At 36.8% G+C, this 14,796-nt stretch overlaps 1 protein-coding gene across 2 annotated transcripts in view; it reads left to right on the top strand.

Moving 5' to 3' along the window:
- The window catches only part of ATRNL1 (attractin like 1), a 430,796-nt gene that overhangs the window by 303,136 nt on the left and 112,864 nt on the right, over positions 1-14,796 (top strand). The window lies entirely within an intron of this gene.

Here is a 14,796-nt window from a genome sequence, read left to right as displayed (position 1 = left end):
TCAAGCTATGTATAGAATTATTAAAATCCTTGGAATTATGTCAATGATCCCTTCACTAAATGTTTCTCATTATTTGTTACTAAAGCTAAAGAACAATATTATTCTTTTCACAAATACTACTTTATCTAAATGTCAGCTTTGTATGAGAAATAAGATATTTCAGGGAAACTTTCCAATGAGTGGGTGAAAAATGGAATTATTTTGGTGAAATGTTTAGAAGGTGCTGCAGTTCCAGGTAGCTCTCTGTTGTGTATTTTGACACTTTCTTCAGAGGAGGAAACTGCCCTAGTCTCTCCTGGCTTATCCAGCAGTCTGTAGCCAACAGGATTCTTCAGTTTACTTTCCAGCTGTATTAAAAAGTCCTCTTCACTCAGCTGTGGAAGTCTAATATGCGTTGGAATTAAATAGAACCCATGAAATTTGGGACACCTCTATGTATGTAAATTCTTTGCATTCATTCTGTGTAAGCCTTACCTTGACTTGCTTAAAAAAGTCATGTTTTATATGTTTGAATTAGCTCAGTGTCTGAAACAACCCACTGTACGCTGTGGGAAAGAATAATGCCAATATCCTGCCATCCTTTCCTACTTGTAGTTGCAGTAAATGCTGGTGTAATTATTACATGTACTGGTGTGGCTGCTTAAATAACTCTATTCAATATACATTTTACGTTAGACTGAATACATGGAATTTTTTAGTATTTTAGTTACTCCTAATCAAGCTATTTAGATACGCAATATAGCTAATGGATGAAAATGTAAAGGAAGCATTTTTATTCTAAGAGATTTAACTGTGGGTTTTTTTCACTCCTAAATACTGCAGTGTTCCTTTATGCAAATCCCTCCAACTAGTTAAATATTTTGTTGTGTTAATGCTTGAGAGAGAGAGAAAAATCAAACTGTAGAATAAAATCCACTTGTCTCCATGTTGTCTATGCATGACTGAAGGCAAAAAAATTTTTTTAGACACAGAACTTTAAATGTCTCAGAAAAAAACAAAGCAGCATTTCTCATTAAATGAGAACTAAACAAGGGGGATTTTTTATTGACAAGGTATGGAATGCCACTCTGGTTTAGCATAACTTGGACCTTGTCAGCCTGAGTGGTGTCAGCTCCTCTTCTCAGTGTGGTTCATTCTGTGTTTCCTGTTTTCTGAAAACTGTGAAGGACCTGATTAGGGAAGGACCTGATCTCTGCTGTGTATGTAAGTGGTTTAGAATGCAGGGACTTAATAATAATAATAATTGAGATACTTAGCTGCAGTAAGCCTTGATTCATTGAATATAAATGAAGAAAAGAGGAGTAAGTAGCTCAAGCTGTGTTTCAGCATCTGTGAATCCAAATTACTTTTTTCTCTTTTCTCTGGGCTAATTCAGGTACAAACCATTCATTTCTGAGTACTAAACCGTATAACCTATACTTTTGTAATCAAGCCAGGATTTTTAAAATAAAACCATATTTTTAAATTCATGCTGAAGTATGTGTAAACTGCTTGTCAGAAATAGTGGGTTTTCAAAAAGGCACCTATTTTATTTTCAGCAGAGGAAGAGCTATGACAGACAAGATAATTTAGAGTGTATATTTTAGAAATTTGGACTCTGATGCCAACTGATATACTAGAGGAAAAACATAGTCCCAAATTGTTTTAATTGATATATTCACTGTATATCTAAAATGTTGGTACAGCCTAAGGGAGGATTTTTGGATGTGACTGGTGGCAATTGGAAAGAAAATAATTTGAAAAACCACAATTTTCATATATTGATTTTTATTGAAGCACCTTTTCTTGCACTTGTGTTTAAAAAGCCATGTTTAAGAATTGTTGACATCTTTTGCCTTTAAAGTTTCAGAAAATTAGGTCAAAATTTCCCTCCATCAAAAACTGAGAAACTCAGAAATGACTTTTGCCTGTAGGACAGGAATGAAAGCACGTTATTTTAAAGGCCAGTGAAATATAGCTGCAAGCAAACTTTTACTGTTGAAATCATAAGACTCATTCATCAGGAATCAAAATGCTGATAAATTAGAAAAAAAATATCAAATCCTCTTTGAAAATTATTCATTTTCTAATAAGGCTGTATTATTACAATCAATAATTTATAGGTGCAAGGGTATCCCTGTGTGAAACCAAATTTATTAGTGCTCTTTGCCCACCTTTTGTGTTAGAGCATGGACAAAGCAGTAAATGTCAAACAGCCACTTAGGAGTTCTTATATAGAGTGGATTTTTGTATTTCAATCATGGATGTTGGCAATTGTAGCTTCATGCTAAAAATATAAATTGTCAGAAAACAAAAATATTAGAACTTTTTCTAATTCCTCTGAGTATTCATAAAATGTTGAAGAAATTACTTGTGGGGATAATATGATCCTTTGCATTTTGAACCAGGGAGAAATTTGAAAAAATTACTATAATCAATCACCAAAAATATCCAAATTATTTGTAAGGATCTGTTTGGAGCTACTTACCCAGGTAAAAGTAGCTCCTGTGTACTGACCCTCAAAAATGGCCATACAGGACATGAAGGACAAAATGTTGTTAAAGTAACCTGTATCTGTGTATACTTTTTATTTGGTAACACTTAGTTTAATAAGTTTAGGGGACTGTTCAGTCTCCCTTTGCCTGTCCTCGAGGTGTCTGTGCTACTGGATTTTCATGTTGCCTTCTCTTAATACAAATGTTAGGGTTGCACATAAGAAAAATGCTGGTCTTTCAGACCTGTATCCTGGCACTGCCAAGCTGCCTGCCTTTAAATAAGCTGGATTTTCCACACTGGTATGAAGTGTGGGAATAAGGACTGGTTATACTTGAGCAATCAAAGCAAGATTTCCCTACTGCATGAGAAGCTCCAAAGCCCTCCTAACCTGGTGGAGAGAATACATCCTTCTCTTCTCCTGATGGCCTTAGCTGAGGGTTTGGGACCTATTAGCAGAGTACAACATCTCCAGTGCCAGATCTGAATAGTTTGTCTTAGGTGTTGAACACTGGTGGAGAAAGTTCTCCACAAGTGCAGGGAAACTGCAGTTGAGGGCATTAACCAGAATTTTTTCCTGTAGTACCTTCAGTGGCTTCTGTAGTGCGTCTCATTTATGTGTGGCATGGAAGGATCACAGAATCCTTTCAGGTCATCACATCCCACCACTGCTCTTGTACTTCACACCTTTGTGGTCTTTCAGCTCACCTTTACTAAGAGGAGCCTGATCTTGGCTTCACAGGAAGGGGCTGCCTCCTCTGCAGTGTCCCAAGCTTCCCTGCTGTCATTTGGCATTTTGAACCTGTGCTAGAGCTAATATTGGGTGGGATCCTTACCCAGATGAAAATAGAGAAAGTTTGCTGGTCCTCAGTTAGATGGGAGAGAGAATATAAATGTTTTTCTGCAGAGGTGAATATCATCTTGAATTCGTGTGAGTTTGTTAAAACATATCTATTTGAATGACAAAGTTCACGTAATCAAGAAATATCTTTTTCTGTGTTAATAGTCAACCAACCACCACAGCCCGAAGTAAAAAAATCAAAACTCATGTTGAAGGGTTTGAGCATTACATTTTACAATACTTCCCTCAATTCATAATAAGTAAGGAAAAATAATTAGCCAAATCATCGTTGTCATGCTCTTTTTAAGGAGCTCCTGAGGGCACGTCCTTGCTTTGAGTGCAATGTGATAAATATAGGTCTGCTGAGGAAAATCTCTGAGATGTGTGGCACCTTTAACTCATAGATAATATCTTTGTTTTCTTTTGTCTCCCAATTAAGGATGTTACTGGCTTTTTTTCTTGGCAAATAAATTTCAATTAATGAAACTTTAGCTGTCTCACATATTATGGTGGTGTCATTTTGAAAGCATTTAGCAGATGCCCATATAAAAAAACCTATTAACACATAGCAGGTTCCCTGACATTTTAAACCAATCCAGCTGGAAACAATAGAAGAAAATAAGTCCACATTGTTGAAAAATTTAGAGCTCTGTCTAATGCAGGCAAAAGATTCCTATCCAGAAAGGGACATACTGTTGCAGAATACAAGAATGTCTGATGTTTTCAGTTTTGTAAGAGGAATATCGTGAATATATTGTGTTGTATTCATTTGCTCTTTATATAAAAAGTGTTGTAAGACTGCATATAGAGAGGAGCCAATTAAGATTCCAGTTAAAAGATAATACTGTCTCTTAAGTTTTTGCTCCAGCTAATCACTCCTAATATCACATAAGAGTATCTAAAAAGTAGCAAGCAGAAATTCTGATAATTTATTTGTCCCTAAGCATTTTAATCTGATACAATTATTTAATAAAACCCTTTAAGACTGCCATAAAAATCCTATTAGTAGTTCACTACTTCAAATCCTACCAGCAAAGTCAAGCTTGGGGAGGAAGTAAAGGAATGGGAAAGATGACCTTGACTTGCCTAAAGCTTGCAGTATTTAATTTGGAAATGTGCCATATTAGAGGAAAGCAGGTAAAAGTGATACGCACGTAATTCCAGTGTGCACAGAGACCGTGTGGAAATATGCTTTTGGAAATCCCTGCTCATCCTGGTGAAGTAATCATCACAATATAAGCATTTTAAAATTCCTTATTTGATTTTCCTGTGTTAAGGAAAGGAAGGGTTTTAGGAGAAGAAGGAAACTGAATGCTGTGTGGAAAAGTGTCTTTTTGTTTCTTTCTTAGGATTTACTGTGGGTAGAAAAAGTAAAGCTGGATTTTCATCCTTGTGCAAATTCCCCACTATGCAGTGCTAACACGAGGCCCATTTTCTGTTTGAATCTGTCTCAGCCTCTAAACAGCAATTTAAATGATGCACAGTGCTTGGGATCACAACCATAGCAAAGGGATGAATTCTTAATATAAAATGTTTTGTGAGGTTACATCTGTGTAAGGTCCTTCAGTGCTTTCCTGTGCTTCAGTGTGATTTAAGTTATTGCACTGTCAGTGTCTTCAAATAACCATGGCAAATTCAAATTTAAAGTCTGTCAGTTGGAAGGCAAATTCTAACAATTTACAATTTAGTGATTTTACTTTAAGGTAGGTAGCCTGTGTCCTAACCACATACAGTTACAATAGCATTCCACTAGTCTACTCATCTATTTTAAGGGTTTAACTGCAAAGATAAATCACTGTGTAAGGTGGATGTATACAGAGCAGAGTCTGTAGAAAGACAGTGACTGCAGAACTGTGAAAAATATGTTGAGTTACATTGCTTCCATAAATGAGGATGAGGGTTGTTGGATCAAAGCAAATGAAAGAAAATAAATGTGGCTGGAGTGTTTGACCCAGCTGAAGTGGCAGTTCAGACAAACCTTCCATTCCTGTGACACAGAACTGCTGTGCTTCCCTCTGACTGTGTCGTTGCCACAATCCTGTACTTGGCTGTCCTCTCTGTTGTAAATTAAAATAGATGAAAGCTGTCGAGCCAAGCCTGTGATAGAGGCTAATTTGATGTGATATAATTGATGAACTCTAAATCGTCCCACTTCTCTCTCTTGAAACAGTCTGACTGGAGCTCAAAATGCCAGAGTGCTTTGATTTACACTCTGTCACTTTTATATTCAAAGTCTCAGTGTGGCAGCAGCGAGGGATTAACTTCTTCACAGTATTTCTTTCTAATCTGTAGAGTATGCACACACACAGACTTGTGCAATCCCTTGTAGGAACACTACTGGGAAAGTCAGGTTTCCTTGTTTGCAGTTGGGTTGTGCAGAAAATTATTAAGATTAATAGAATAGCAACCTGACTTCTGCTGCTACAGATATTGCCAAGGTAGTCTCTTGGAATTAGTGTTGTGCTTCTTATTTCAGAACTGAATTTTAAGTGTTTTAGTGTAGTTAATACCTGAAAACCCTCTATTTCTGAAATTCTGATATAGCTGAAATATTTCAGGAGCTTGGACAGGATCTAGTCCCTTTAGCTTGCTAGGCAGCAACTCTTAAAATAATTCTCCATAGAAAGGTTACAATTTTCAGACTTTCTGCTGTCAGCAGTTTCTTGATTTTGTACTTTTCTGTTCAAGATATTTGAACTCAGGGCAAACTGTCGTGGTTCCTTGGTTCCTTTCAAAGATAAGGGGATGCTCAATGGCCTTGATTTCTTAGTTTTCTAGCAGGAGTGGAAAGCTTTTCCATCAACTTTTACTGTTCAACTATTCTTGAGCAACCCCCATTAAAAGTGTAGCATCTCACATCTGCTAAATCAGTTTCAAACAGAAGCAACATGAACAAAAGAGAGCTGCTTTAATTCCTATTATTACTCTGGTCAAACAGCAGAACTGCATCAGTTTCAGAGCCTCTTGCTCCCCTGCACAACATGGGCTGGCTGTGCCCACAGCCCATTCCCCCCAGCAGTGCATGCCAAATTTGTGCTGACCTTAATGTACCACGTATGGTGAGCAAATCTGTGAAGTTTGGAATATTTCTTTGGCTACCACCCAGATTTTAGATGGATATCCTAGTTTTATGTTGATTAGCCAAACCCCTTCTCTCTGAAAATGCCAAATGGATGGGATTTGTTATGAGGAATTTCTGTACGTTCAGAGTGAGCAGGATTTTTTATGATCTTGGCTATAACTTAAAACTGGGTCTTTACTAATGATTTGTAATTGTGTGGCTGATGTGAGAAATACTGGGTATTAAGACTTCTACTGGATGCATTGGCTGAGCTAGAAATGAGGCTCATTTTTAATGAAAAGCGAATTAACAACCTTGTGACAACGGGTCCAAATTTGTAAGGATTTTGTAGAAGGCCTTTACTCACCCAAGACAGTAGCACCAGGTACTGTAGAATGACCATTCAGCTCCTTACACTGGGGATTTATGCGGGTTGGGGCATTTCCATCCTGAAACAGGCAGAAACCTGGTCAAAGTACCTCTTTTTTTTTTTTTTTCTTTTTTGCCTTTTACAAGGCAGTGACAATGGTGGTTATTTGGCTAAATACTCTAAAGATTAAAGCTTGAAAGCATTTAAAGGCATCAGTCAATCATGGTACATCACCAGTTTAACTTCCTTAATGGTAATATCATTTGTGCTTTAAGGAGATTCTAAATGATCACTTCAGGGTAGTTCTGTGATTGTCAGTGGTGCTTGCGCTTAAAAATTTATTTTACATTGTCACTTTATCAGTGTACCAGTAACCTCAACTAATAGATGGTTTCAAAGAATTAGAGGTAATAATAAAGGCAAACTTCACCTTTGTTGGAGTACAGCCTGGTTTTCCTACTCAGCATTAGTATTTCTCTTATTTTACAATTTTTGTACAAGTTACGATTTCATTAGAGAATGAATTCAAGGCTTATATTCATTTTTCTTCAATGTCATCTGGAAAGAAAATCTGAGTATTTTGATCACCTGAAGTGACTGGGGCCTGGGATCCAGGTACATTTCAGACATTTCAGCTTTTTATAAATTGGCTTAGCTCCAGTTCAGTCATTATAATTTGGACTGCAACTTTTCACATTGATTCACAGAAGAAACAAATCCAGTGTCTACTTTTTTTGTCATGTAGGTTAAAAGACATTGTTTGCAAATTAAGATATACATGTCCTGCACTTTAGCCTCTCTTCAAAGTAATAGTACACTGCTTTTTTTTCTGACTTTCTCTGTGCAGGGAAATAGTCTCTTTAAAAAAAACGCTTTAGTTAATGCTTTAAAAAAGTTCTGAAGTACCTGTGGTGAAAGTGGGGTAGAATATCAAGCAGTAAAGTAGAAAAATGGGTAGGAGAATACTTGCTAAATATTTTCAGATTTCAAAACCTAGTTAAATTTATTTTAGAAAATGTAGAGGATTGGCTAAGCACATATGTGATTCCAGGGTCTGTCAGGGTTCCAAGATTTTGGGTATGACAAGAGATGATTCCTCTCTAAGAAAAGAAGAGAGCAAAGAATGGGCTGGACAATTAGGCACTAGTCAATTTATCATTAATTCTTAGAAAGTATTGGGAGAAACGATTTTTACATCATCTACAGGAATATAGAAAAAAAGTGAAGAAGTTTAATGGGGTTTTTTTCAAGCACAAGTTGTGTCAAGCCAAACCTAATTTCTTGATACAACAGGTTATCAGACCTTTTAGACGAATTGGAAGTGAATGTCAAAGTGTATTCAAGTTCTTGGATATAAGTTGCTCATTGTAATAAGGAAAAGGTGCATTGAGTGGGCTTCCACTGGGATCTGATTCTGGTGTTGATTTAAGAGACAGAAGGAAGCACTGAAGATGGGAGCAGGAATGGTGAGAAAACATTTACATTCCCATGTTTGTTTACACTTGAGAAGGTTGAAGGGAAACTTCAGATTTATAAAGAACTCCTGTAAAGCACACAAGAGTTTTGGGGGAGATTTCTCCTCACTTGTAGACAGAGAACAGTCTCTGCTGCAGACAGTACAAGAAACAATTGGCTTAAATTTCAGCATGGAGCTTTGGTTTAGGTTCTTTGAACTTCTGGAGGGACTGTGGAACCTCCATCACTGTGGCCTTTTATTTAAAAAACATAGATCTGCCAGAAGAACCATGATCACACTGCCCCTGTTTAGGACCAAAGCACTGGGCTGGACCGAGTGATCTCATGGAGTGCCACTTAAACCCAGTTTCTTTTATCAGAACATGTTTACTATCTTTAGATGAATTTGAATTACTTTAGGAAGAGTTGGAAATTACCAAGGTGACATCTGCTGTTTAAGTAACTAAAGCTGGTTTTTAACAGTTATGATAATGATCAATAATATACACAGTGTCTCATGTCAAAAGGCTTAAGAACCTTGATAGGAAGGGCTGAGATTTTGTTATTTGGAGGAAGTTTCAGGCTGGGACTATTTCACTCATAGAAATGTTAGTTATGTTTTTAGGTACTTTTTTAGAAAACATTTTGAAAGCATTATTTATGTGGCACCATTGTAGATGAGAGTTCCAAGGGGTAGTTTCCACCATATGATACTTGACTCTCTCATATTCTGAAATAATTTTAAGACACATTTTAATATAGTCACTTATAAACAACTGTCCTTAGGCAAATACAGAATGTCTTCTGTGGAAACATTTCAACATCTATAATTAGTTGATCTGGCTCTTTTCTCTGTACACAGAATTACTTTGCAGAACGAGCATTTTTAGAAATTTCCTGTCAGCTGAAAATGGCTCTGCTAGCTAACAGCAAAATATTCAACAGTTTGCCGAAAGGATTTTTTTAAACCCACTCGATTGGGGATAAGATCACAATTCTGGGATTAGCAAGGCCTGCTGAAAGACTTGAATGCATCTTTAGGAACCTTTAAAATGTTTGTGGTTACAGATGGTGCAACGTGGATTCATCATGATCCAAGTGAAAGAGATAATAGGATTGGGTCTTGTTTAGGACTTCTTAAATTTTTAAAGCAGAAAATTGAATTTTTGAGTTTATTATTGATTTCTAGCACCCAAAAGTCTCCCTACGCTAAAATATTCTTTAGGGAAAAGATATGAAGGATCAAACAGAATTTCATTGTAACATGATCCCCTATAAATTACTGGCAAAGGAGCATCATCCAGGGTTCCACTTCCAGTGTTCTAGAGATGGGAATTCTTTTCCAGTATCAAAAAGTTCCGAAAGCTGAAATCACAGCAGATTCACATTTTGCTCTTTGCTTGCTAATGTGCAATACATTAAATATCTGTTCCTTGGATCTAGCAACAAAATGACCTTTTCAGGGCTCATCTTTTTTTCTCAATTTTGATTTGTTCAAGGGAAATTGCAGACGACTGGTATTTGGTTTCCAAAAGGGATACATAAAAACTTGACCTTTTGGAACTGTTATTTTTTGGGGATGTGTACACTGTATTTTAAGTATGTCTTAGCTGTTGTTTGCTGGACTATGCCTAGTTTAAATAACCCTTCATTTTATTCAGTATAAAGCTAGGACAAAAAGTATAACTCCTCTCATTTTTTTCCCATGACAGACCTTTGCACACGCCTGAGAGCACCTTTTCTTCAGGCAATTTTAAAAGAAAGTGACATGGAATAGGCCCTGGTATCTCAGGAAGTTTCCACAGACTCTATTTTGCAGTGCAAATAGCACGTTATACCACGTCCATCATTGTAATATCCCATTGCCTACCTGAATGCACTCTTGTGTCAGGGCACTTTCCACTTAGCACGGTGGGAAATGAGGCAGAGGGAAATGATTGTTTAGGAAGTTCATGATGGAGGGAATGACCAAATTCAGCTTGTCAGACTGCTGTCAGAGCTATGGCTATTCCTGCTGCTTGGTTTCCTATGCCAGCTTTTATCCATCTCTTAAAATCACTGTGCCTCATACAGTCATGGAATGGTGAGCTTGTTTCACCTAAAACCCCAACAAAACAGTTTAATGGCTGTGATCTGCCTTTCCAGTGAAAGCAGCTGGTTTGGAAATTAACCAAGTCAAATAGTTTATTCAACATGTAAATGAGAAATTTGCTCTCCTTTCCAGCCATATAAATAGCCAATTTAATCTGAAGAGATTTTCAACACCAGGAGTTAAAATGAGAAAATTTACAGAGAAGGCGAATTTTGTCTTGTGCAAATTAAAGTGAATAACCAGAGCTTGATTAAAATATCACTATGTATAATTCAGTTTGAAAACGAGAACTTAAGATTTGGGAAGAGAATTAAATTGTGTTCCTAACTAAAAGATCTGTGGTCCACGCAGATGTGTGTAAGTCCATGTAAGTTACTTCTGTTGATTGGATGTGGCAGTAAGAACCCTCAAGAATATTCAATGAATGGGTGAATTTCATTGTTTAGAGAGTCTCTGTTTTTCAGGGCTATCCATTTACATACAGTCTTAACTTTTTCAAGCCTTGGAGCTTGTCAAATGCAGTGTGATCAGAAATTCGTCAATGCAATCCTCCCTGAGGTTTTGACATTTTTTTTCTCCTTGCAAATACTTTTCGTATAAAACTCAGATTTAATGCATGGCATTGTTAACGCTTCTGTTGTAGCCTTTGGATGTTACTCACATCAGCAGTTGACAGTACAGAAGCAGCAAGGGAGGTGACCAGGTTGTAACTGCAGACAAGTGAGAGCTGCAGGATGAATAAGCAGAACAGGAATTTCAAATTAGACATTCGGAAAATCCTTGTCACTAGGAGGGTTGTGCAGCACTGAGCTAGACAGCAGTTTTCAGAGAGCTGCAGAATTACCATCTTCCTGGTTTTGAGTACTCACCTTGACAAAGTCATACATGTCCTGGTACCTCGTTGATAGTGATGTGGTCTAGGAAAAAAAACCAAACCCATCTAAGACGTGAAGGAAGAAAAACTAGAAAACCTAAGCAGTTGTTGCTGTTAAAATAATAGGCACTTTCCCACCTGCCATACCCTTATTTCTGGAATAGTGTACTAAGACTTCCTGACTCTGATTGACAGTCAGAAGTCTCCTGAACATTTTTTCTGGTGTTTGTCACCTCTTACTCCTATTCCAGTGTCCAGCTGCCCTGTGTGACCCTGGGTGTGCACACTGCTCAGTGCACCCTTCCTGGCACACTCCAGGTACCTTTGGTTGCCCATGGGCTGCAGGAACTCATTAGAGGTGCCAAACAGCAACAGAAAGAAGTTTGAAAGGATTGCTCTCCTCATCCTATTATGGCACTAAAATGGCCTCATCCTTTTCAGCTCTCCTAATCTATCAGTCTCTCAAGAATGTCTGCTACTGTATAACAAAGGGAAAGCACACCTGTCCTAGCTCCTAACAACTCATGCACTTTATTAGATTTTTTTTTCCAATTAGGGCTTTTCCAAGGAAGTTATACTGGAAGGTGAACAGTGTAGAAAAGCAGCACTAGTCAGAAAAACAGTACCCAATTCCACATGAGAGAGCAAGTCTTAAAGAGAAAAAAAAAAAAAAGGCAATAAAAAAAGGAAGCGAAGAAGAAGCAAAATGGCAACATTTCCTGAAATACAAAAGACTTGAAACATGTCAGTCTGAGTTTGCTGAAATACTGTATTCTGTTAATGTTAACTCACTGTTATATGTGTTTTGTATTGAGTGTTTTATTGTACATAAATACAATACAGGCATTAAAATATTTTGAAAGCGATGCTATCAACCAAGAGAAAAAAAAATCAAAACATTTCTACTTAAATAAGAACTTTGCAATGAATACATTTCTTTATTGTAGCGCATACAAGATGCCATGGAACATTTTCATTTACTCCAAACTGCATTGATCAGAGGAATAGTATCCTCCATGAGAATTTTTTTGATCAATGATAAAATTGAATTGCATTCCCAGGCAACTGCTTTCTTGAGATAAACTTCTAGATGGGAAAGCATGTCCCATTTCAATATCCTGATTTCACTAGAACACCAAAACTCAAAATTATCATAATCTATGATAGGATGCTAGGATGTCTATGTGTTCATACAGAATCATCTGAAATGTATATTTTCATGATAGGCAAATAATTATGCCAAAATGATTGGATTTTGAAGAAATGTTTTAAAATTATATGGGTGTTGAATGAGAAATTGACCTAATTTATAGTGTCCTAGCATCTTACTGTTCTTCACGGAAGACAGCTGTAATTCTATACTTTATATGAAAAAACTCTCAATAGGATATAAATTAATACCTTGGAATTGCTGCAAAATAATAGAGATGCCTAAAAAAATTAATCTTGTCAATAATCTTGTACTTAATGAGATTTAAAATTATGGTAGAACTTGAAATTGGTTGTCTGCTCAGTCAGAAAAATACTCATTGAAATTCTCGGCCCTATGCTGAGAAAATTATATTTTTAATTTCCCATACTTTAAAGTGAATATTTAGAGATGTGCCTGCATTCTGAATGCTATAGATCAAATTTGTGATAAAATATTAAAATATTGCATGTTAATACTATCTGTTTATCTGATGTCTCCAAATGAATATCCCTAATTACTGGAGAAGTGTGGGGTTAGGGGGGCAGGGTGTGTTTCTGTAATTTTTTTAATTCAGTAAATTTTTTGGACTTGAGTGTATAAAAGTAACAGCATTGTGGTTTCACTTTCCACTATCATGTGTTAATTCTGCCTCAGTTGTGATGGAATCTGTGAGGGAATGTTGTTGGGTTGTTTTTTTTTTTTTAATCTCTTTGCTGAGAAGGTAAGGAAGAGCTTTTTCACTCTTCTCATGAAACAAGTGTTCAGAAAGTTTCCACATTCTTGCCCTGTGGGTGAGGTACAGGGTTCCCTATAACTGGAAGCTCTAGAACTTTGTCCCAGTATTGGTACATGGACAGCTGCAGATGGTGGGAGTCAGTGACCTTTTCCAGCCACAAAACTGCTTTTAAATATCATAATGTATTCCTGTATTTCTCCTCACTGCATCTTGTTTTTCCTGTTTTGCACCTTACAGAGAGCTTTAAAATGATGAAGGGAAAGCAGCACTGTTTTGAGTAAAGCACTTGGATGTGCAAGTGCTCAGCTGCCAAAATCAGCAGCGCTTTATGGGCGAGCAAACGTTTTAAAGTTTTCATTCTTGTTTACAGAGCTAATTAAGAATCTTTGTAGCACTCCTTTCAAATGGCAGACTATCAAAATTACAGGGACTGTCTTGTGAATTAAAAGGTTTTGCTGAATGCCTGACCAGGAGAAGAGGGGGAGAAACCTACTGGCCTTAAAAACCAGAGAACATATCAAATATGCATTTGTTTTTATCTGTGCTAAATAAATCTTTAAAATAGTAGTATGTGCATTTGGAGCGTAGGTTGTTCTGCTCGTTTAAGTATTTTCCCCAAGCAATTCTATTTGTTTAAAACAGAGTTTGGTTTCCCATTAAAAAGTAAGCACTTGCCAGTAGCTCTGCAGACTTGGAATACTGTAATGAGTTCCATGTGGCAGTACTGTTCTAATAACACTGTTTTCTTTAATTTTTGTTATTTTAGGAGGAAAAGGGGGGTACATATACTAATTTCAGGATGTAGTGACTCAATATTTTATACTTTTTGTGGTCTTGGCTAAGTTGTTGGTAGGACTGGAGGGCCATAATAGTTCTTTCCAGCTGCAAAATCTATGAGTAAATTGTATTGATGCAAATCAACACTGATGTAAATCCTAGACAGAGACCACCAGTTTCAAGCTGAAGTAGAGGGTTAAAACTGTAATTCTTGACCATCTAGATATTCATACTTGGCTTTTATTTATTCTCCATATAAAACATGCAGTTTTGCCCACAGCCATATTGATTGCCCTCTTGGTGTGATATACTGGGAGGCCATTTGTGCAGCTGCTTGCTGACAAACACATTGCATGGCTATAAAATCCAGGCCTTGGGAATGTGCTGGCAGTGCACTGAGAGGCAACTGTTCTGCTCTGCTTTTAACGATACAAGTGTCTCTAAATTTCTATAGACAACCTTAAAATGCAAGTCGAGGCAAAACACATAAGAAGCACTACAAAATGAGTTTGTTGTTTTGTAACAGATCTTAAATCAACAGTGTTTATTAGTAAGCTGCCAGCAAATATTTGCTTGCATACCTTTTATTATTTCAAAGGCCTTTATGAACAGTATGTCACAGTGCTAGTGTCATTTACATTCAGACAACACTTTCTAATGTTTTAAGCTTTCCAGAGATAACAGGGAGAAAAACGTTAAGAAAATGAAACAGATCTTTTCTAATAAATCATTTTTGCAAGCATTTTGTCTCTTCAAGATGCTGTGACATCCTGTTCAGCTGAAGGAACACACTACTTGAATTGCACGACTCATTCACCTTAAATATTTAATAATGCTTTCATTAGTTGCACTGAACCAGTGGAGTAAGATCTGTAATATCTACTACTGGTCATCATTTTTATTCATCATGGTTTAATAAGCATTAT

The sequence above is a fragment of the Sylvia atricapilla genome, chromosome 8 (genome assembly GCF_009819655.1).
Source record: "Sylvia atricapilla isolate bSylAtr1 chromosome 8, bSylAtr1.pri, whole genome shotgun sequence".
Lineage (NCBI taxonomy): Eukaryota > Metazoa > Chordata > Aves > Passeriformes > Sylviidae > Sylvia > Sylvia atricapilla.
This window is presented reverse-complemented; position numbering and strand designations above follow the sequence as displayed.